Below are 22,317 nucleotides of genomic sequence, written 5' to 3'. Positions count from 1 at the left end.
GCCGCAATGGCGGGAGGGTCCGTCGGGGCCGAAGACGTTGTGCAATGCATGTGGGGTGCGGTACAAGTCCGGCAGGTTGGTGGCGGAGTATCGTCCGGTTAAGAGTCCAACTTTTGATAATCGGAAGCATTCAAATTTTCACAAGCAGATATTGAAAAGAAAGCAAGCTTGTGGGTGAAAAGAGATTTTTTTTTTGTTCTTTCTTTTGATGGATACGGATACTTACATTCTAGATTGATTTTATAGGGCTTGTATGGTCGTAGTCATAATTTTTTATTTTTTATTTGCGAATTTTTAACCTAGTGGTATTTTTTATCTTCTTTTGGAAAGAGGATTGTGGTCTTTTAATTCACATGGAGGGTAAAATAAATACATGTAAAAGACTGCTAATTAAAACTTTGATGGAAGCGTATCTTATGATTTAAAACTTTGTTGTTTTTTAATATTTTTTTAAGACTTACATAATGTAAAGTGCAAAACCTCAAAAGAAATTTAAAACTAGTACAAATTTAAAGGCATTTGGCATGGGAACTTCCAATTAAATTATATTAGGGGACACTAAATTAAGAAAATATAACTAGGTTACTTGGTTTGTATTGTTTTATTTGGTTTTTTTTTTTTAATAATTGCTAAATTTAGTCCAAATTTATTAAATTAACATAATCAAAACTAGTCCAAATTTAGTCCTTACGTTTCTAGGTTTAATCTCCTTCTTCTACAATGTTAATTGAAGTAGTATGACATCATATAAATTTGATAAATGTACCTAAACAAAATTAAAGTCGAAATTGATATGTAAAATTGCTCATATATGGGGATCCTAAATAATATAAATCTAGGTTAATTAGTGGTTGTAAAAATAGCACAAGAATCACAAAATATATATATATAAAACCTAATACAAATTGCCTTATATTTTGCATCCATACATGTTCAAAAATAACAATCATACCACATTCACATACAAACAAATTGACAAACAAAAATTACCTATTTCAAACAAATAAATATGTAAATATACCTATTTCAAACAAAAATTACCGAAATGTAATATACATAAATATATATTACATATATATACTAAAGCTTCGCTCTTACCTATTTCAAAAATGGGATTTTTTTGATTGAAAAAATGGTTTTTTTTTTTGTAACAAGCCACTTCATAGAAAAGAACCTACTGAACAAAACTGTCGCAAGGAGGGGAAAGAAGGAGGTGGATCTTTTCCACTAAGGATGGACATAGAGAGAGGGGAAAATAAAGAGGGAATGCAGCCCGAGATAACCCTTGCCGCGGTTCTATATGCTACATGATGGGCGCGGAAGTTTGCATTTCTGTTAACTTTTCTGGCCTCCCAAAGAGAGGAGGCCGGAGTTAGAGAAATAGTGTCAGTAATTACATGATCAATATGCCAATCCAAGACATTAGTAGGATGCTGTAAAGCTAAGATAACAATAGAGGAGTCTCCTTCTAAAATGAAATTATCAAGATGCAAAGAAGCTGCCAAGAGGGCTGCTTGAGCTTCACCATAGGTAGGATTACAAGAAGGCCTGACTTGGGAGAAGATTTTGATAATCTGCCTTTAGAATCTCTGCAAACAGCTGCTTGAACAGAGAAGCTCTCTCTTGTGGCTGTATCAAAATTCACCTTGAAGATGCCTGTTGGAGGAGTCGTCCAAAGCTCTCTCACTGGTTAAGAAGAAGAAGTCCAAGCTGCATAGTGTTCCAAGGAAATCCTGTTGATTTTTGCAGCCAGCTTGGAGGCTTCAGGGATAACACCATTATGAATAGCTTGGTTTCTAGAAAACCGAAGCAAATCACAAAGAACAGCAGCATAGATTTGGAACAAATGTGGATCTGCAAGAGGAATACCAAAAGAACTATGAGGAGTTAAAATACCTTTTATCCAATAAGGAAGACTAAGAGAGGACCATTTCAACGAGTCCAGAGGCCAGTGAGGGGATCTCCAAGATATTCTAGCGAAGGAGCATCTGAAGAAGAGGTGAGAAAGTGAATCCTCTTCCACATTGCATAGAGGGCAAATTAAATTAGCAGGAGGAATGGCAAAAATAGCATTTAACCTAATCTTGGAGGAGACTATGTCCCAAGCAATTTTCCAAAGGAAGAGTTTCAGTCTGTCATATAGCTTAAGTTTCCAGAGTAGCTTCCAATGGCTGGAAGAAAGAGGGGAAAACCTAGCTGAAGTTCTCGAGCTGGTAATGAGTTTATATGCAGATTTAGAAGAGAAGGAACCATTAGCAAAGGGGGTCCAGATATGCTCATCCAAAGTGAGAGGGGTATATTTGATTTTTAAGATCTCCCTAACACTAACAAAATCAAAAAGAAAATGAAGGAAAGGAAAATTCCGAGAAAAAGTAGAGGAAAGAGGATCATAACAGAAAAGATCAAAGACTATAAGATTGGGAAGAAGAAGCAACAAAAGAGGGGAGGCAGAAGGAGAGAAAGAAGGAATGGTAGGGATCCAAGAGGAGCTCCAAATAGGGAGAGAGGAGGAGCTATGAATTCTGTTATAGGCACCTTGAGAGATAAAAAAATGAGTTTAAGGATGCATTTCCATAACGAGGAGGAGGAGGAAGAAGAAAGGGAAGGGAGGGAGAGAAAAGAACAAGAGTGGAGATACTTACCTCGCAAATGAGCTACCCACAAAGAGTCTACATTTAAGTGAATTTTCCAACCTAACTTGGAGATGAGGGCCAAGTTAATTTCTCTCATTTTTTTGATACCCAAGCCTCCTAACTCCTTCGGAAGACAAAAAGAGTCCCAAGCCTTCAGAGAAAGGTTTCTGGTTTTTTTAAGGGGAAAACCCCACCAAAATTTTTTGAAGATCTTGTCAAGTTCAGAGCAAAGACTAATGGGAAGCAAGAAAGAGCTCATGGCATAAGAGGGAAGAGTAGCAGCCACTGATTTGATTAGAACCAACTTGCCAGCTTGAGATAAAGTTTTTGCTCTCCAACCTTCAACTCTACTGTGAACCTTGTCAAGAAGACCTCTAAAAGCTCTTTTCTTAGAATTCCCCATCAGAATAGGGAGGCCAAGATAAAGAGAGGTGGAAGGATTAGTAGGATAAGGAATAATGTTGGAGATAGCTGAAGAAGTGGAGGGATAGGTGTTCTTGCTGAAACAAATGGAAGATTTGCAGCATTGATGGACTGACCAGACCATCTACAATACTTATCCAGACAAGATTTAATGCAAACATCTTCAGAGACAGTAGCTTTCCCAAAAATTAGAAGATCATCTGCAAACAACAGATGATGAATAGCAATGCAGTTCCTAGCAATCCGAAGACCTTTTATAGAACCATTTCTTTCCTCTTTGAACATAAGCCTAGAGAAGACTTCAGAACCCAAAATAAAGAGGAAAGGAGAAAGGGGATCTCCTTGTCTCAACCCTCTTTCAGGGGAGAAATTACCAAAAGGGCTTCCATTAAGAAGAATGGAGAAAGAGGAAGAGGAGATCCAAATGGGGCTAAACCCCAATTTTTCCATAATAGACAAGAGAAATTCCCACTCCATTCTATCAAAAGCCTTCTCCATATCCATATTGAGAAACATGTATCCACCTTTGCCTCTCTTGGATTTGAAAGTATGAAGGAGCTCATGAGCCAGAATCGTATTGTCTTGGATATTCCTCTTGGGAACAAAAGCAGACTGTAGAGGAGAAATGATCTTGGGAAGAAGGAACTTCAGTTTGTTAGCCAAGATTTTAGTAATGATCTTATAGACTATGTTGTAGAGGCTTATAGGTTTGAATTGATGAGCAGTGTGAGAGCCACTTATCTTGGGAACGAAGGCTATAAAAGTGTAATTCTGATCCCTCAAAAGAAAGTTGTTCTCAAAGAAATTCCAAATGCATTGCAGGACATCCACTTTGACATGACACCAGTATTTCTTGTAAAAAAGGGCAGTAAAACCATCTGGACCAGGAGCTTTAGTGGGGCCAATACTTGATAAAGCTTGAAAAATTTCTTCCTCAAAGGGGGTAGAGCATAAAGAGACATTCTCCTCCTTAGTGATGATAGGAGAGAATAAATCCAGCATTTCAGCTTCAATGGGGGAATTAGAAGAAGTAAAGAGGGTTGAGAAGTGAGCAAAGAAATTCCCACCAATATCTGCTCTTGAAGAAACCCAATCACCAGAATCCAACTTGAGAAAGCTCACAGCATTGGATCTTCTCCTGATAAGAGTAGAAGTGTGGAAATACTTAGTATTGAGGTCCTTGCAAGTCAACCAGGTTTCTCTAGATTTAGAGCACCAGATGATTTCTTCCTTACTGAGGAGATTCTCCAATTCCAACTTCAAACTAATTTCCTGATCAAAAGTGGAGGGAGAGGGAGGAGATTGTTGGAAAGAGTCTAAAAGGAAGAGAGTAGCCTTAATCTTTTTTTGGATGTTACCAAAATGTTGAGAGTTCCATTTCAATAAGGCTGATTTGGTATTTTTGAGTTTCTAAGGAAGGCAAGTGGCAGGGTTACCAGGAACAAATTTTTGCCAAGCAGCTTCTATAATCTGACCACAAGAAGAGTCTTTGGTCCAAAATTCCTCAAACCTAAAGGGTCTAAGAAGGAAAAGGGAAGTGTTGTTGGTGTTTAAGGAGATGGGGTAATGGTCAGAGTTGTGAGCAGGGAGGTGGAGCAAGGAGTATACAGGGTAAAGATGAACCAAATTTGGAGAATCCAAACCTCTATCCAACCTTTCCTGGATTGTATCCATTCCTTGCCTATTGTTGCACCAAGTGAAAGGATTTCCAACAAACCCTATATCAATCATACCAAAACGATCAATGAAGCTTCTAAAGGGGCAGAGGGAAGAGCTAGCTACATGTCTCCCACCAAGCTTCTCAGATTGATCCAAAACAGAATTAAAATCACCTATATACAGCCAAGAGGCTTCAAAAAGATCACCAACAGAGGCAAAAGAGTCCTAGAACGCCATTTTATCTCTTCTATCACGAGGACCATACACACAAGAGAGAATCCAAGGAGAGTGAGGAGGATCAGAAAAGCACCAAGTAGAAATATTATTCTTATTGGTTATAAAACATTCAAGGTCCACTCCTGGACACCAAGGGAGAACCAAACCACCACTAGTACCAGGGGAAGCAACTTGAGACATAAGAAAGAAGCCAAGCCTTGGGGGGGGGGGGGGAGGGGATTTAGTTTCTGAGAGGAAAAGAACATCAGAAGATTGATCAAGGATCAACATCCTCAAACTTTGAACTGCAGTAGGACGAGAAAACCCCTTCTAGTTCCAGGATAAAATTTTCATTGGTGCTGGGGAGGCTTGACAAAGCCCCCCCTCTTCACAGATTCAACTTCAGCAGTCACAACTACTGAAACCAATTTGTTTTTCCCTTTTTTAGCAGCTTTGAACAAGGACCTAGCTGGGAGTTTTCCAGCAGAACGTGGTGTGAGCATAGGAGTTTGAGAAAGGGACGAGTCTGGAGAGTTAGCATTTTCAGAGGTAGCACCAGGTCATTTTTATAAGGAGAGATCATATCAGAAATTCTAGTCCTTTTCCTATTGACCTGGAGGGAGGGAGATGAAGGAGGGCTAGGGGAAGGATTATCTAGAGATGACAAGGAGGGTTCTTTTGGGGGATGGGTATTATGGGGAGATTTCCTTGTGTGCTTGGTGTGTTTGATTGAAGTGGAAAAGGATTTGACGGGAATAGAAAGGAAGTTGGGGGTGTTGATAGTAGCCGTAGAGTTTAAATTTTCAGAAGGAATGGGCTTAAGTTGGGAGTTATGGGCTTGGTCTGATAAAGGGAGATCAGTGGGTCCATATTGGGTTAGGTCCATAGAGTTGGGATCCAAAGATTGGTTGGAAACTAACATGCTAGTTGAGGGGGAATGCTTAGGGGAAAAAAGTTGAATAGGTTTTTGAAACAAGGATAAGACATTTAAAGTATTTTCAAGAGGGGTGTCCAATCTTGCGGCGGTAGGTGGGATTGGAGTACAGATATTTTGTGAGGGGGTGTCTTGTGTAAGGGAGGAAACAGACCTTGAGTTTTGGGACAAGAGAGAAGGTTGTTAAGGTGTTAGGGAGTTGTGAGGATTGAGGCAGATTTCTAGCTGGTTTGCATGGGGTTGAGAGCTGGTCATGCATGGCTGTGTGGGATCAATTCTGAGACCTAAAACTGGGGAAGAAGAAACAAAGTTTTTCCCCTCATGATGAGTGATAGCTGAAGGAGAGAGCAAGTTTGAAAAAATGGTAACTTTGAGAGAGATTTTGTACCTGGACGAAACTCTGCCAACTTGAGAGGCTTGGCAAGAAAATTGTTTGTGACCAATCAAACCATAATGCATGTAATAGACATCCAACCTTTCATACTTCAGACTAAACCCAAAGTGGAAGTTCCATCATTTCTCGTGAAGGGAAAACCAGGATTCAAAGGCTTCTTGACATCAATTTCAACAAGGAGCCTTAGATAGCTACGGAAGGTGGTATCAACACCACTAGCATCTTCAACCTTCACAAGGTGGCCCAATCCTTTACCAATAGCAATGGCATTTTTGATAGGCATGTTGTGTAGAGGAAGCCCATGAACTTGAATCCAGAAAGGTACTTCTTTAAGGGAAAGTTCACCTAAAGTGGCTGTGGGAGACCAAACTTGTAAAGCTAGTAAGAAACCATTTACATTCCAGACTTGTTTGAGGATTCTGGATATGTGTTCCTTCTCAGAAAATTTAAACAGAAAAGTGTTTGGGCCAAGAACAACAAATGAAAAGGGGAGGGCAAAGAACCAAGCTTTGATCAGGCTAGCATTAACAGATTGATGGTTTTGTGTTTTTTGGGAGATGACCTGTCCTACCAAAGGTAGAAGTTCATCATTAACGAGTTCAGGGGAAAGTGTTTCTAGTTGAGAGGAAGGGTCCTCCCAGGTTAGTGCAGCTGTCTGAGCAATAAAGGAATCTAGTTCTTGAGTTGAGAAATCCATAATCAAAGAGAATGAGAAGAGCAAAGAGAAGAAGGAAAGAAAAGGGAAAGAAAAAGAACATAGGTTCTAGAGGAGCTCAGGGAGAGAGCGAGTTGAGGTTTCTTAATTAAATGAGGTTGAAGTGTTCTTTTTTATTTCATTTTTCTTCCTAGAAGTTTCAAGGAAACTAACAAAAATACTAATCCCGAAACAGAAAAATGGAGATATACACACTGAAATAGGTATATTTATAGTAAATATATATATATATAAAACAGAAATTAACATGCATGCATAGCATACATATTAAAATACTTGCGAGGAGCTTGTATGAGCTAGAGAGGGAGAGAGAACGACGTACTGCCCAATGGATGGGAGAGTGAACTTGAGAGGGAAGCTTGACAGTGAGGCCAACGACTGGTGGGGAGGAGAAAAGAAGGAAAGAAGAGAGAGGAAGAAGAAGGGAGTTGCGTGCAGGGCAAGATGGGGAAAAAAATGGGGGAAGGAAAAGGAGGGAGGGAGGGAGGGAGGGAAGGAAGGAAAAGAAGTGGGTAAGGCGTGCTGCACGGTGATTGGACTGGCGCCGGCACTGGCCTTCCCAAGGCCAGTTTCTGACGTGCCACATGTGGCACGTCAGCCCATTTTTGACATGCCACAAGTAGCATGTCAGAAAAGGGATTATTTTAAATTTATAATTATATATATACATATATATATAATTTTATATATTTCGTTTGTTTTTTTTAATTATTACTATTATTAATAGGAAAATCTTCATTTGAAAATTTATGAATTTTTAGCACTTGTTCAATCATTATTATGAAAAACTTTTCAATTTAATGTATCAATTTTTAAAATTTTTGCAATGTCATCCTTACCGGTACAATTTGGGGTGAAAGCAAATGGAGTATAAGTGAAATGTCCTCTATACATATGTATTTAAAAATTATTAAAAATTCTTTAAAGAAAATGGTATTAATTAACACAGCTTGACCGTGGGTCAGCTTGACAACAATTTTTATTTTTATTTTATTTTATTTTTATTTTTAGAAATTAACATAAAATCTTAACGAATTAGTCACATTAAGAACTTTTTATTGTTGGATACATTAATTGAAAGTTTTTAAGTTTAGGGGAATAATTAATGCAAAAGTGCTGAAATTTAGAGAGATTAAGTTAAATTTCTCCTCATTATTATTATATTCTTGTCGACACTCATAATATTGCAAATATTCATGATCTTTCTAACCATCTTATTTTTCCAACGCTAACAGTTATATTTTCTCAATTGTCATTTTTCGAAATGGTCATATTTTTCCAATGCGAGTGTTGAAAAGAGAAACATTAAAATAACCAAAAGTCTTCTTGAGATTTATAAAATGAAGTAACATTTGCTATATATAGTAATTATTAGTTACAGGTCGAGAATAGAAGTCCCCATAGGTAACTTTGTACAAAAATATACGACATTTAAAGCCCTAAAAATTCAATTTAATCTCTCTATATACAATAAGTTATTTAATTAATTCTAACCCTAAACTACAATGATATATATAATTATATACACATATATAGGGTATACCAATTATTCTTAATTACCTAATATCCTTTTTTTAAACACATAATAAATATAAATTAACAAGATTATAATTAATCCCTCTTAATTAATAATTACAATTTACAATATTGTAAAGAGTTAAATACTAAAAACCTCTCTAGGGTTTGGACACTTTATTTTTTTCCGCTAGGTTTTGATTTGTATCACAAGAGGTACATGTGATTTTGATAAAGACCAAATTGGTCATTCTATCCATTGATCGTTAGTTGACTTAACGGAAGTTCACGTCACTGACACGCGGACCAATTAAAATTTGACACCTAGCATAAGTGGCCACATCATCAATGATGACGTAGCCACCTAATTAAATTTTTTATTTTATATATATATATATATATATATATATATATATATATACTTTTTCAAAAAAAAAAAAAAGAAAAAGAAATTTGGGGGGGTGGCCCCCCTTGGCCATTTGAGGGTGGCCTGGCCACCCCTAGTACCCTGCCCTTTGGCCACCCCCAAATTTTTTTATTTTTAATTTTTTTTAAATAAAAAATTTAATTAGGTGGCTTCGTCATTACTAATGATGTGGCCACTTACGCTAGGTGTCGAATTTTAATTGGTCCACGTATCAGTGACATGGATTTTCGTTAAGTTAACTAACGACATGTCAGTAATTATTGACCTGTGTGTACTATAAGATTGGACACGCCAGCAATGTTTTAAAATTACTGACGTGTGTACTTTGCCAAGTCAATAATTACTGACTTGGCAACTTTAACGTGTCAATAAATTATATATTGATGTGTGGATTTTGACAGGTCAATAATTAGTGACATGTCAAAAATTCTACTATTATAGCCACGTCAAAAAAACACTATTTTTTTTTGTAGTGCTTTGAGGATTTTCTTTATTAGTCATTTTCCCTTACATGTAAAGCATTGGATTTTGCTAATTAATATCTTAAATGTTTCTGCAAGCACTAATTTTTGGTTGGAGTGCGGAAAAACTCCCATTGCTTGACACATAAGTAAAATGTTTGCAGAACATATATATATTTTTTTAATGTCCACCTTTTTAATAATATGATGTTGGGGAATATGAATTCCCAAGAATGTCACATTTGAGAACATGCGATTTTCATGTTTGGTGTATTTCTAGACTTCTAGCTAATCATCTTAGTATGTTTTGTTCATATTGTCCATACATTTTACACGTGTTACTACCAATAAAAAGAGTCTAAAGAGACAAGTTTAGACCATAAATATAGTCTTACTACTCGCAATATAGTCAAAGTGTTTGATATATCTAGCTATTGGAAAATAAAATGATTCTCTCATGGGAAAACTGAAGGAAAAAAACAAAGAATGATACACTTGCTTCAAATTATGTGTACGTGGTTTTGATCACTTGAAAGCTGTATGGGAAGATAAAAGGGTCTTGTTGATGTGAAAGAGATCACCTTATGGGACCGTCTATACAACAATATTCGATTAGAAATGCCTCAAATATTATTCAACATGACTTTTCTTTTTTCTTTTTTTCTTTTTTTATTTTTGTTTTATTTTTTGTTTTTTTGAGGAGAGAAAACATTATTCGAAATGTTTTAAAATTTAAAGGGGTTGCTGGAATGAGAAAATGTTACCATATAGTTTTTTAAGAAAACATATTTTCTTGGGTTTAGAAAATGTTACATTTTAGAAATTAACCTTATTCTATGCACGTTTCAAAATCTTACTCGTAAATATTTTCATCTTCTAAGTGTTCGGTGATTGCCTTCATAAGCACGTCACGATGTGGACTTGACTTGGGCCTATAGAAAGCTCACTGCCTTACCACGTCAGGTGGACATAAGTTGGGGAGCCATAGGCTCTGTTTGCGAACGGAATGGGCCAGCACTGTAGCTGGAACGGTACTGTTCCAGCTACAGTGCTGGCACTGTGTACTCAGGATTTCAGACAAAAAAAATTACACACATTTCAAAAATAATCCTTATCTTATTCACTTGCCAACCAACCGATAATTACAACTGATTTTTTTTTTTTTTTTTAATATAAAAAAAAGAACTGGAGAAATATTTAAAAAAAAAAAAAAAAAAGGAGAATATCGGGGTGGTTCCAGCCACCCCTTGGCCAAAGTGGGGTGGCCGGACCACCCCATTTTTGGCCACGGGGGTGGCTGGAGCCACCCCCTGGCCGATCTGGGGGTGGTCGAACCACCCCCATGGCCAAAAAAAAAAAAAAAAAAAAAAAGAGACTGGGTGATTGGGGGTGGTCCGGCCACCCCAAATGCACCCAATCCGCATTTTTTTTTTTGGCCAAGGGGGTGGCCGGACCACCCCCTTGGCCATGGGGGTGGTTCGACCACCCCCAGATCGGCCAGGGGTGGCTCCAGCCACCCCCGTGGCCAAAAATGGGGTGGTCCGGCCATCCCACTTTGGCCAAGGGGTGGCTGGAACCACCCCGATATTCTCCTTTTTTTTTTTTTTTAATATTTCTCCAGTTCTTTTTTTTTTTTTATTATATATATATTTTTAAAAAAAGCAGTTGTAATTATCGGTTGGTTGGCAAGTGAATAAGATAAGGATTATTTTTGAAATGTGTGTAATTTTTTTGTCTGAAATCCTGAGTACACAGTGCCAGCACTGTAGCTGGAACAGTACCGTTCCAACTACAGTGCTGGCGGTTCCGTTCGCAAACAGAGCCATAGAGAGCTCATTGCCTTGTCATGTCAGATGGAAGAGCTCACGACATTGCAACGTCAGAACTCAGAAGCACGTCAAGGCGTAGACGTGACGGGGAGCCACAAAAAGTTTCTTCCTTGCCATGTCAGAAGCCAGTCTTGACGGCGCTTACCAAAAGCTATGAAATTTCATAAAGTTAGCGATGAAAGCTTAGCTACCGCCTTGACGCCAATTCTCCCGTCTCGATGTGTCACCGTGATCTGCACAAATCTGTAGGCATTTGTGTAGTTTCTTGTACCTCATATTTTTTGATTACCATTTCTAGGTTTAAGCAATGAGAGACACTTTCTAGAGGTGCTTCATGCACATTCTTTCCAAGAGAAAATTTGTTAAAAGATTTGAGCTTTCTCGCTCTTGATGTTTTGCTTATGTGTTTCAAACCACATCATGGCTCATCTTTTAACTGCAAAGAAATCTACAGGTGAGTCGGTAAGAAAAGGCACTCGAAAAAAATTGCCTAATGAGAAGCTAGAACGGAGGCAAGTACAAGCTTGTTGGCATACTAAGTCTTTGTGTTACAAAGGTTGTAAGTGTCCGTGTCTGTATTATGGTCTTCTTCATGATAGCAATTTTTTAGATTTGATTGCTCGGAAGTGATTTTTCCCTTTGACATATTCAAAGAGTTTTCTTTCAACAAAATCTTGTGTTGTTAATAATAGGTTATAGTTGTGGTGGTGATGGATTATGGATGAATATCGAAATCGAAAAAGGAAATTTGATTGATAGTACTCCACTCGAGGTAGGAATTCACCGTTTACACACAATGTGTTTGATAAATTTCTTTAATGATTATTCCCTACTGCTAATTCAATAAATAGCCAAACCTACATGAACACATTTATGTGAACACCTCTAACTCTTTAAGATAAAGATTGTTAGAGATAAAGATAAAGACCTATCTCAAGTTCACGACTTATCTCACGTTCAGTAAATGTGTCATCAACTCAGCAACAAGATCCGCTATGTTCAAGTTCAAATCATCTAAAGATAATTTTTATCTCATAGCTTCTGAGATAATATTATCTCCTAGGCTAATACTTTATTTCCTTGTTTAATATTAGAGTTAAATACCTTATTCACTTCTATGGTTTAATTTCTTTATTTTTTGACCCATAGAGTTTACTTTTTATCACAGGAAGTCCCTCTGGTTTGCCTAAAGACGGAGATGGTTCCTCCGTCCAAATTCCGCTCAAAATTTGACGGAATGCCACGTCAGGATCAATCACAGTTTGACATTGTCCATAAAATTAATTAATTCAAAAAATAATTTTTTTAAAAAAAATTAAAAACGTTAAAAAATTATATTTAATTAAATTAAAAAATAAAAATAAAAATTTGAGGGTGCTGTTTGGCCATTTGGGGGTGGCTTTGGCCATGGGGGTGGTTTGGCGATAAGTGCTAAAATATACATATTTAAGCTCCTTAATTTATATGTGTTAATCTCTTAGTTGTGCTATTTTGTGTTGTTTTACTTCTTTTTTGTGTTTTTGTCTTTTTTAGGTGTTTGAAGGAAAATGAAGTGTTTTGGAAGTTTTGAGCATAAAAGATCAAATTTGGAAAAAACTGGAGTATGGGATCGATTGCACCTGAAACAGGCTCGAGCGCATAAGACATAGGATTGAGTGCAAGGCAGCGATCGAGCGCACCCCATGCCTAATTCATTACTTAGTGAGATCAATAGCTTAGGGAGTAAATATCATACTCTTAGGTTGACAAGTATTAAATATACCATATGATTGGAACATTGGCATAATATTATCTTAATTAGTCTGATTTGTGGTGGATGTCAAAACCCTAACATTTTCATTATATATATCTCTATTCAACATTGCAAATCTATGACAATTTTGCAATTTAATTTGGAAAATTAATTCTAAATAAAAATAACAATCCTCGTGGGAATGGTTTTGTACTTGCACTCTATACTCACGTTTTGATCTCGTGCACTTGCGAGTAAAACGTACCGAGTATTTGTCTATTAATTTAGGTAGGTATTTGGCACAACAAGTTTTTGGCGCCATTTTTGTTTTTGGCGCCAACAAGTTTGATTTTGTTTAGAATTTTTGTTTTTTGTTTTTTTCCCTTTAGTTTATTTTTGTTTTTTAATTTAGTTTTATGTTTTCTGGTTTCGGCAGCTTCTGTGATGTCTATGAAGGTGCGCTCGAGAGCCCATTTCAGGGGGATCAAGCGCACTAGTGCGATTGAGCGCACAAGCCAATGCGATCGATCGCACATTCGGACAGCAGCACCAAAACTGTTTTAATTACAGATCTGATTTTTTTTTTTCTTTTCATGCAGGGTCATTCGAGTGTGCATCTTCGTAAGTTTTATTTTTATTTTTTCGTTTTTATTTTCCTTAATTTTCTTTTGTTTTACTCATGTGGGGAGTCATTCCAACACCCCATATGAGCACACTATTCTCTACACCAGGGAATGATTTCTACTATGCATGGAGTCACCAGTCTTATCTCTCATGGCAAGCTCAAGCCCCTAAAAATCATGCTCCACAATTCCATGAACTGTACCATGATAAGTGCTAAAATATTCATATTTTCAGCCCTTAACTTGTATGTTTTAATCTTTTGGCTTTAATTAATTAGGCCATTTTAATTCCTTTTTGTGTTTTTCACACTTTTACAGGCTTTTGGAAGAAAATGAAGTAAAACTAGGTGATTTGAGCTCAAAAGAGAAGATGAAGACAATTGGAGCTCCCTGGTACTGCGATCAATCACAGGGTACCTGCGATCGAGCGCAATACCCGAGAAGACAAAGCACAATCCAGACCAGGAGCGATCGAGCGCATACAAGCTGCAATCGAGCGCACTCGTTCGCAAGAGACTTATCAAGTGGCGGCTGGATTGACATTATTTCCATATTACGGTTTTCCAATTCCAATTTGTAGTAGGTCTCAAAACTCTACGAATTCCCTAGGTTTACTACTTTGTCTAGGACTTCTAAAGCCTATAAATAGACCCTTAAGCCTCTAGAATTGGGAGACTGGGGAAGGAGAAGAATAGGAGCTCTTCAAGTTCAAGTCTCGGGTTTATTCTTTTCTTTTCTTTTTCTTTTATTTTATGAAGATGTTTAAGATCAACTTTATGTGTAGCTAATTTACTTAGTAGGGCTAGATTGAAGCCCTAGTTATGTTAAATTAATATTTCAATATTGGCGCCTTGTGATGATCTTGCTATGCTATTTAACTTGATTAATACCTGCTTGCATGAATTCCTCATATGTCTGTGCCTGATCAACATGTGCATGTGGTATGGACTAGTTAGTTAGATAAATTTGGATGACCGAGTCTTGGGTTTAACTTAAGTAACAAAAGAATCCACACTGCGATTCTTGGGTTAATCAATATGGGAAACCGGGAGTATACACCTATGCCCTAGGCCTCCTGTGTTTGTCAATTTCCATAGAACATATGCTTTTCTAAAGAACAACTTAGTATAAACCATGCTAAATCCTTTAGGAAAGAAAAGAGTTAGAGTATACACCCATGCCTAACTTGTTGCTTAGGGAAATCTATAACTTAAGGAGTATACACCCATGTCCTTAGGTTGGCAAACATTAGATATGCATAACATGATCAAAGCATTGGCATATTGTTATATTAATTGAATATAATTAGTGGTGGGTATCAAAGCTCTACCCTTTTTATTATTATCAACTCAATCTCTAATTTACTTAAGGAAATTATTTTTAAACGGAAATTCAGTAATCCTCGTGGGAATGATCCTGTACTTGCACTATATACTACTATGTTGACCTTGTGCACTTGCACGTAAAACGTACAATTATTTACCTATTAATTTAGGTAGATTTTTGATCAACAAGTTTTTGGCGCTGTTGCTGGGGATTGCGGCGAATTTTGTTTAAAAATTATTTTCCTTTAGTTTTGTTATTTTTATTTTTCAAATTTTAATTTTGTGTTAGCAAAAATGAAAAAGAATTTCTTGTTTTCCCTAACTTTTCTGTTTTCTGTTTCAGGTTGCGGATTGGCATTCTGTGATTGTGATCAATCGTTAGCCAAGTACGATTGAGCGCATTGCGATCGAACGCACCAACCTGCGATCGAGCGCAATTCCAGGGAGCATTCAGACCAGGCCGTACTGAAGCTGCCTAACTGAAGAAGTAATCCAATTCATGCAAGGTCGTCGATCTCAAGCCTCAACCGTTCTTCCACTCGATCCTGAAATTGAGCGGACAATTCGACAATGACCTCGAGACAAAGAAGAAGAAGAAGTTGAATTGGAAGATTTGCAAGAAAATCCAATTGGGCCAAGACCCTTAGAAGCAAATCCACCATAGGTGAGGAGACCAATGAAGCAGGCATAGTGCCAATAAACCTCAATCAACCCTCTTGCATAGCATATGAACTAGAGGTGGATGGCATCTATTATATCTCTCCCCAAATTCTCAATGCATTGACTCACTTCAGAGGCACAGCTACTGAGGATCCCAATTTGCATCTTACGGAATTCTTTGACTTATGCAAGTTGCAGCATGTTCAAGGCCGAACTCTAGAAAGACTCAGGTTAGTCCTCTTTCATTTTTCCTTGAAAGATAATGCCAAACTGTGGTACAATTCCTTGCCTGCAGAGTCCATTCATACTTGGGAAGAATTGACCACCAAGTTTCTGAAGAGGTTTTTCCCAGCCCAGAAAACAAAGCAACTTAAAAGGGAACTTCAAATGTTCCAACAACGAGACAGAGATTTGTTCTTTAAGGCCTCGGATCACTTCAATACCTTGCTTCTAAAGTGTCCACATCACAACATTCCTCAAGATGATTAGGTACAAATTTTTATGAAGGTTTAGATGATACTAATAGAGGGATGGTTGATACAGCTTGTGGAGGTATGCTAATGGAGAAGAGCAGTGAGGAAGCCATAGGGATCTTTGAGGGGTTGAGTGAACATACTCAACAATTCCCATCTAGAAGGAGGCAAGATGTAAGGAGCAAAGGCAAGAATGATGAAAATAGCGAAATGCAAAATCAGATGTCTGCTGTGGAAAAGAAGTTGGACATGATTGTCAAGGCCATGACTGCTCAGAAAGTTTCACCTCTGCAGCAGGACACACCAGCTCAAGAGCTAGAGAAGGATGACTTGAAGGCTCTTGTACGACAATTGGTGACTTCACAACAGCAGTTTATGGCTGATCAAAAACAAGTCAACACAAAGACTGAGCAAGCCATACAAAAACTGGAAGTGCAAATGGGTCAGATGGCAAAGGAGCTGAGTGAGAGGAAGTAGGGAGAATTTCCAGCCCAGACAATACCCAATCCAGGGGATCATCAGCAGTTGGAAGCAGTCACAGTTCTCAGGAATGGCAAGGTCATTGGAACTGAAGAGCCACCTCAAGCAACTCCAGAAGGACCATCAACGTCTAAGGTAAACAAAATGGAGAAGGTAAATGCACCCCCCTTTCCTCAAAGGCTAGTCAAACCAAAGAAAGAAGAGCAACTCAAGGATATCTTTGAAACTTTGAGGAAAGTAGAAATCAACATTCCTTTATTAGATGAAATTAAACAGATTCCGTCATATGCTAAATTCTTAAAGGATTGTTGCACTAACAAAAGAAAGTTTCAGGAGTATGAGACAGTGGCCTTAATAGAAGAGGTAAGTGCAGTCTTGTTAAGGAAATTACCACAAAAGCTAATAGATCCAGGTAGTTTTACCATTCCTTGCAGGATAGGAGACTATTCTTTTGAAAATGCGCTACTGGATCTAGGAGCAGGGGTGAATTTGCTGCCTTACACTGTATATGAAAAGCTGGGATTGGGCGAGCTTCAACCAACGTCTATCACCCTGCAATTGGCAAACAGAAGCATCATACGGCCAAGAGGTATATTGAAGGATGTTTTGGTAAAGGTAGGTACATTTATTCTACCTGCTGATTTCATTATGTTGGATGTGGAAGAATCTCCTATGCCATCACCTTTACCTATTATCTTAGGAAGTCCCTTTATGAGAACTGCTGATACTACAATAGGTGTAAAAAAGGGTATTGTGAGCATGAAGGTAAACGGTGAGACAATAGAGTTCAAAATATTCGATGCATTGAAATTACCTCAAGAAGATTTAGAATGTTTTGATGTTTGTATGATCCAAGATGTTAGTAAGACAGTTTTGCAGGACCAACATAAAGATCCATTGGAGGCCACCCTCACCCATAGTTTCACAAGGCAGGACATTGAGCCAAAACCTGAAGATGTTACTAATGACATCATTGAAACAATGCATCACCTTGAGGCCTTTCCAAAATACTCAGGTAAGTATACTCATCCCTTTGAAGTTCTTGAGCCCACTAACGCCTCTCTTGTTCCCTTTCTTGTACAGGCACCCAAGTTGGAATTGAAGCAATTGCCAGAGCACCTAAAATATGCATACTTGGGAGAAAACAAGACACTACCAGTCATCGTTGCTGCAAATCTGAGTTGTGGGGAAGAAGAAAAGCTGTTGAGAATTCTGAGAGAAGAAAAAAACCGCCTTGGGGTGGACCATTGCTGACATCAAAAGAATAAGTTCAGCTAAGTGCATGCATCAAATCTTCCTTGAAGACGAAGCAAAGCCAACCAGGGATGCACAGAGAAGACTCAACCCGCACATGAAGGAGGTAGTCAAGGCAGAGGTATTAAAACTACTAGATGTGAGCATCATCTATCACATCTCAGACAGTAAATGGGTCAGTCTAGTCCAAGTAGTGACAAAAAAAAGTGGGATCACAGTGGTGAAGAATGAAGATGATGAACTGATACCCGCAAGAGTAACCACTGGGTGAAGGGTATGCATTGATTACAGAAGACTAAATAAGGTAACAAGAAAAGACTACTTTCCATTACCCTTCATTGACCAAATGCTAGAGAGATTAGCTGGCCATAGCCACTACTGTTTCTTGGATGGATATAGTGGTTATAATCAGATTGCAATAGCACCAAAGGATCAGGAGAAGACCACCGTCACATATCCTTTTGGCACATTCGCCTACAGAAGGATGCCATTTGGCTTATGCAATGCCCCAGCTGCATTCCAGAGATGCATGATGAGCATTTTTTCAGACATGGTGGAGAAAACCATTGAGGTATTTATGGATGACTTTAGCATTTTTGGGTTTAGCTTTGATGAATGCCTCTACCATTTGAAGAATGTTCTCAAGAGGTGTGAAGAATGCAATCTAGTGCTCAATTGGGAAAAATGCCATTTCATGGTTCAACAAGGCATCGCATTGGGTCATGCTATTTCAAGCAAGGGCATTGAGGTGGACAAGGCCAAAATAGATATCATCTCCAAACTTCCCTCACCTCTGACAGTCAAGGGGGTAAGGAGTTTTCTTGGACATGCCGGATTCTATAGAAGGTTTATCAAGGATTTTTCCAAGATCTCTAGACCACTCTGTGCATTGCTTGGGAAGGAAGCAAAGTTTGACTGGACCAAAAAATGCATGACGACCTTCAACAGACTAAAAATGCTGCTCACTTCTGCACCAATTATGCGAGCACCTGTTTGGAACCTACCCTTTAAGCTCATGTGTGATGCCAGTGACTTTGCCGTGGGAGCCGTCTTGGGTCAAAGAATCAAGAAGGTACCTCATGCCATTTATTATGCTTCTAGAACATTAAATGATGCCCAGCTAAATTATTCTACTACTGAGAAAGAATTATTAGCCGTCATATTTGCTTTGGAGAAGTTTAGGTTGTACCTAATTGGTTATAAGGTTATTGTATTCACTGATCATGCTGCGTTGAGATATTTGTTTACCAAGAAAGATGCCAAACCAAGATTGATCAGATGGGTATTATTACTACAAGAGTTTGACCTTGAGATTAGAGACAAGAGGGGAAGTGAGAATGTGGTGGCAGATCACTTATCTAGATTACTCCACGAGGAGGAAGGAGATGAGCTCCCACTGAATGAAAATTTTCCAGATGAGCAGTTGTTTGCAGTTGATATCCAACTCCCATGGTATGCAGATATAGTGAATTACATCACTGCCAAGGTCTTTCCTTCAGATATGTCTAGCCAAGAAAGGAAGAGGTTAATATCTACGTCTAGATAATACCATTGGGACGACCCCTATTTATTCAAATTCTGCCCTGATCAAATCATTAGAAGATGTGTCCCAGAAGATGAGCACTTGAGTATTTTGCAGCACTGTCACAAGTTTGCTTGTGGTGGACACTTTGGGGCCATGAGAACAGTGCTTAGGGTATTACAATCTGGTTTTTATTGGCCTAATATGTTTAAAGACGCTTTCTTGTTTTGCAGCTCTTGTGATAAATGCCAAAGGACAGGTAACATCTCATCCAGAAATCAAATGCCACTGCAAAATATTCAAGTTGTCGAACTCTTCGATGTTTGGGGTATTGACTTCATGGGACCATTTCCTAACTCATTCGGTTATTTGTATATTCTTGTGGGTGTGGATTATGTGTCTAAATGGGTCGAGGCTGTTCCCTCAAGGACTAATGATCACAAAGTGGTTGTGAAGTTTTTGCAGGAAAACATCTTTGCTAGATTTGGAACACCTAGGGCAATCATTAGTGATGGGGGAAGCCACTTTAACAACTATGCTTTTACTTCTGTGATGAAGAAATATGGCATCACTCATAAGGTTGGCACTTCATATTATCCCCAAACCAGTGGCCAAGTGGGGATCAGCAACAGAGAAGTCAAAGGCATCCTTGAAAGGATAGTGAACCCCAATAGGAAGGATTGGTCATTGTGCTTAAATGATGCACTATGGGCTTACAGGACTGCTTACAAGACACCTATCGGCATGTCTCATATCGATTGGTTTTTGGGAAAGCATATCATCTACCAGTGGAATTGGAACACAAAGCGTATTGGGCCATCAAGAAGCTTAACTTCGATATGAAGCAAGCTGGTGACAAGAGGAAACTCCAACTAAATGAACTGGAGGAATTGAGGCGTGATGCATATGAGAATACCAAGCTCTACAAGGACAGAACCAAAGCATACCATGACAAACAACTGATCAGGAAGGAGTTTCAAGTAGGACAGAAGGTTTTGATCTATAATTCAAGATTGAAACTCTTCCCTGGAAAGCTTAAATCAAGATGGTTTGGGCCCTGCATTGTTACACAAGTATTCCCTCATGGAGCCTTGGAAATTAACGACCCCCAGACTGACCAGTCATTCAAAGTTAATGGACACAGAGTCAAGCCATATCTTGAAGTAAAATTGGTACCAAGAGATGAAGATTTGGCATTCAAATCCATCCAAAATGGAGCATGTACTTCTGGGCAACACTGAGAGGGGACCACCGTTTGGCTCACGACATAAAACTTAGCGCTCATGGGAGGCACCCCACAACATATCCTTTTATTTTGTTTGATTTATATTTTGTTGTGTTTTCATTTAGTATTTTTGATTTTTTTGTGTTATGTCGTTTATTTTCTATTCTGTTACTGCGATCAATCACACCATACATACGATCAAGCGCAGGTCTTCATATGTGAGACTACCGCACTCTGTTAGTGCGATCGAACGCACAACATGTGCGATCGAGCGCACTTAGCAGCATCTCATAGTTATTTTTTTTTTTCTGTTCAATTTTTATTTCGATTTCGTTTTGTTCCTTTTTACTTGTTTGTGTGTTTTATTATTTTGGAGGGACAAGTGTGCTTCAATTCAAGTTTGGGGGTATGCTATGAGCCATGCTTTCTAAGACTATGTCGACCATCTCCCGGGTACATTCTTTCCTTTACTTAGACACATTGGGGACAATGCGACATTTAAGTTTGGGGGTCTGGGCACACATGTTTACACACATTTTGTCCCAATTTCATGTTTGTTGTTTTGTGTGTTGTTCGTTTATGCTTAAAAAAATAAATAAATAAATTTATGCATGTTCATGTTTATCCTAAAATTTTAGGTTGATCTGAAAGAATTGTGATTTGAATTCATCAGTGCGTTTAAAATTTTGAACACATGATCTGATGAGTGAATCTGTTAGTTGATTACTTGTTTAGGACAGCTGGAAAATCACATGTTTGATCTGATCACACAAGCAGATTAGCACATAATTTGTGAGGTATGACATGAGGTCTGATATGTGTGTTTCTGCATCGTGGATGAAATTAGATGACTTATTGGATGACACTATGGCATATATAGTGATAGAAAAAAAAAAAGAAAAAAAAAAAGAGAATAAATAAATGATCATTGAAGGATCTTCATTGAGTAGCTGGACCTCTTGTCTTAAAGCATTGAGTGTTCACGTCAAAAGGTGAAAAATTTGGACTTGATCAATGTCATGGTTAGTTGGTTTTGTAGCCTTTTTGACTCGAGTTAGTAGGTCCTTAGGAGTGTCTCTACACCTAATGCCCTAAAACCATCTGGTTTGGGAGTTATTAACTTATCACTCGCTACAAGGGTCAATTAGAAAGCTTAAGGGAACCAACATTGCACAACCTGACCAAAAGAAAAAAAGAGAAAAAGAAAGAAAAAGAAATATGCTAGTGTGTCATTCTAATAGGAATTTCAGTGAATTCTAAGATAAGGAGACATTGCATATTGGAAAGATTTAGAAGCTTCATAATTTTGTACTAGTTCACTGTACACAATTTTTGAACTTGTGATGATGTAGCATGTCCTTTGTAAGTAATTGCACTTTGAGATTCCAATTCATTGTGAAGATGGAGTTCATCTTTTTAAGCTTGCTTATGAATGAAACTCATAATCTTGAAGTGATGCTTTAACTTTTGGGATAACATGAACTGTGCATGATGTTCGTGGGTAACATTTCTAGAAAACCCTCACGAGACTTCACTCATCCATTAGGGAATTCCTAGTGGTTTAAAAGGCTTGTTGCATACGCTAAATGCAATCGTAGATCCCACGAAAGATGGATTTATCTCTTGTTTTCTGTTTTTCCATTATTGTTTTTAGTTTTGTATTGCTAAGGGACAAGCAGTATGTAAGCTTGGGGGTGTGATAAGTGCTAAAATATTCATATTTTCAGCCCTTGACTTGTATGTTTTAATCCTTTCGTTTTAATTAATTAGGCAATTTTAATTCCTTTTTGTGTTTTTCACACTTTTACAGGCTTTTG

Source organism: Corylus avellana, chromosome 11, assembly GCF_965113065.1.
Source record: "Corylus avellana chromosome 11, dhCorAvel1.hap1.2, whole genome shotgun sequence".
Taxonomy (NCBI): Eukaryota; Viridiplantae; Streptophyta; class Magnoliopsida; order Fagales; family Betulaceae; genus Corylus; species Corylus avellana.
Note: the sequence above shows the minus strand (reverse complement) of the source record.